We start from the raw sequence: 3,051 nt of genomic DNA, 5'->3' as shown, positions 1-3,051 counted from the left end.
TTTACTGACTGGATTGCCTCTGTGGTGTCCTTTGTCAAAGAGCGGGTGGGAGTCGGAATGTTTTTAGCCTGCTGCTTGGGAGGATGCGTGGTCTGCCTATGGTTGGTCTGTCGCCTTCGAGCCCAAACCAGAAGGGACAAGGTTGTTATCTTGCAAGCATTAGCCGCTTTGGAGAGTGGATCCTCACCCCAGATCTGGCTGTCGGCCCTAAGAGGCAGTTAAGCCTTACCATTCTGCATAGCCTTAGCACCCCGAGGGATCAGGGGATCCCATTGCACCAGGACAGGTATGCAATTTGCAATTTGGGACAGGTTGCCAGGCAAGTGCACTGCACTTGAGGGTACCATCTCCTCAAGAAGAGCATGCTGGGTAGCAAGTGGATTGATGCCCAAGATCCCACCTCTGCAAAAAAGGCATCGGACGGACCTGGTCATCACTGGGGAAGGCGCCCCTCAGGCGAAGGCCAGTGCAAGGTCCTCTCATTAATGTCTTAGACAGAGGCCCAACCTCTACTCTTACCTGTTGCCATAAAACAAAGAAGGGGGAACTGTAGGGAGCCGAGGCGAGACTCCGCCCACTCCCTTGCAGTTTTGAGGATTACCACTCCAGACGGTGCTTGGCGGGACGCCTGGGCTGTGCGCGCGTGTGCGAGCCAGGTAGTGTCCCCAGCCAATCCCATGACACCTGGTGACGGTAAAAGGCAGGCGACCAACAATAGAAAGACCCGTGTTCCAATTCCCTATATAAGCGGCTGTATTTTGGGTGCACGCTCTCTCGTGCCCAAGCTCTCCTACAACTAAAAGGCTCTCCAATAAAGCGTGATCTGAGAAGACTTCTGGTGTGGTGGTCGTTTTTCCTCGCTGGTCGAGTAGACGGTCACTACATGCAGGAAATTCACCAGATTTTTCTGACCAGTTCAACCATTGTGAAATCTTGGTGAAATACATGGACATCTCATTCCCACTTGCACTCAAAATCTCTGGTTAGGCAATTCTGACGAAGACCAGGAACAAGATGAAAAAGTGAGAAATGGTATCAATTGCAAGAAAAAAATGGAGTAGGATCCAAGCAAATTTATTCTTTGGGATGCTGAAATTAATCTGCTTACTATGGCTTGTAGACTACTTTCCTAAAAGGCCACCCAGATGAATACTAGGGATGAAGATGAGTATACCCCTCTTCATTGGGAAGCCTAGAGTGGCCACTTAGACTTTGTCCTGAGTTGGTAGCTCAAGGCAGATATTCATGCAATAACTCTGAATGGCTCACAACCCTGCACAGTGCTTATATGTGCCATAATACTAGAGTGGCTTCTTTCTTAATTCATCATGATGCAGATACCAATACCCAAACTAAAGGCCTCTTGATTGCCTTGCATCTTGCTGCTGGGAATATAAATAGAAAAGATACTCTGTTGAACCATTATATCAAACCAGGTCTGAAGATCAACTTGGAAGAAACTGCATTTAATATTGCCACAAAAGGATAAGTATGTATCACTACCTCTTTGAAGTTGTGGAAGGCTGTTCAAATTGTTCTCCTAAGTTGTAATGGTTTGGTTAAGTTTCTTAAATTTTAAAAATGCCAGTCCATCCTTTGTGTCCCTTAAATTTTTTTTCACAATACAAAGCAACAGCAATATCTTACTTTAAAAATTAATGGATTCCATGGTATTCTTTCAAGAGAATTGCCTGACTTTTATGTCAAAATGTATTAAAGAGTTGTTTGTATACATCTATAATGATTTCTGCAGTTTGTGATTTTTTAAAATCAGAAATAATTTTAACTTCTCTGTTGAAATGAATAGTATAGAAACTAAAGTTTTCCTTGTAGTTTTCTGAAAAAAAGTATGTCTGTGTTTGTATAATATCCATAATCTATTTCATTCGCTCCTAGATATAATACTTGGAATTCTACATTGTTATATAATGTATAGGTTCATTAATAAATGTGTCCTTTCAGACTGCATTCCATATAGAAGAAGTTTAAGATTTCTTTTTTTCCTAGGTCCTTATATTATTTTATTTCTTTGGGATAAAATTACAATGTTATCTAATTTCAAGTTTTGTAAAGGTTATGCTATGTAAAGGCCTTTCTAAGGTGAAGAATTAATACACTGATTTCAATCTAACCTTTAATTCTATAAATTACATGTATTGTTACACTTGTTTTTTTTGTAATTTACTTTTTAATAACTGTTTTTCATTTCTTGCATCAGAAGAATGAAAAAAATATGGAATATTTCACAAATTTTCATATCATCTTTGTGCATGTGCCATGTTAATCTCTGTATTGAAATTTGGGTAGACCTGCTTCTGAAGCATGTACTACCCTCTAAATTTAAGTACTTAATGATGCAATCTTTATACAGGCATCTATCCATGGTTCCCTATTTGTAACAAGGAACCCTTATTGTTCCTAAAAATGCTATTGATCTTATTTCTCTAAAATTCTGTGTATATTGGAAAAAACATATCGTTTGGTCGAGTACTCACATTTACAATTTTTTGTCAATGTCTATTTTGTCATTTTCATTTTAAATTTAATCATACTTTGAAACCTTTTCAGCTAAGTCCAAAGGTGTTGGCTTTTCAAATACTTATTTATCAACTCAGTTAGCTTTGTAGAGCTAATGGATTCAAAGTAAGACTTGCTTAAGAGCTACTTCTAAACTTCTGCAGCTTAAAATTTCCCAAATGAGGTCTTGCTGGGACAAATGTCTACCTGAACCTTTACCCTTCTTCCATGTAGGAATAGACCAACCAGAATATCTTACCCTGACAGCATAGATTGTCTTACTGGAACAAAACTAATCTTAGTTACAAGGAATCATAGAGAGATGAACAGTTCAGACAGAAATTTTCAGAATGGAAGATATTTTATCAAAATATAAGTGTTTATTATACTTATCATTTCAAAAGTAGCTAAAGCCAAGAAGGTGAAAAAATTGTTCATATGCATGATTACCTACTGTTCTAGCCTGTGCATCATCCAATCTGGCAGGAATTTACACTACTGATTTTCTATCACCAAATATTTCCATAGCTCCTG

At 38.9% G+C, this 3,051-nt stretch overlaps 1 pseudogene; it reads right to left on the bottom strand.

The window, feature by feature from the left end:
* Window positions 1–2,227: 2,227 nt before the first annotated feature.
* Window positions 2,228–2,324, bottom strand: LOC138836068 (U6 spliceosomal RNA; annotated as a pseudogene).
* Between the last annotated feature and the right edge of the window lie 727 nt (window positions 2,325–3,051).

This window comes from Dipodomys merriami, unplaced genomic scaffold (genome assembly GCF_024711535.1).
Source record: "Dipodomys merriami isolate MVZ:Mamm:240054 unplaced genomic scaffold, mDipMer1.0.p SCAF_248, whole genome shotgun sequence".
Lineage (NCBI taxonomy): Eukaryota > Metazoa > Chordata > Mammalia > Rodentia > Heteromyidae > Dipodomys > Dipodomys merriami.
Note: the sequence above shows the minus strand (reverse complement) of the source record. Positions and strands in the feature narration are given on the sequence as shown.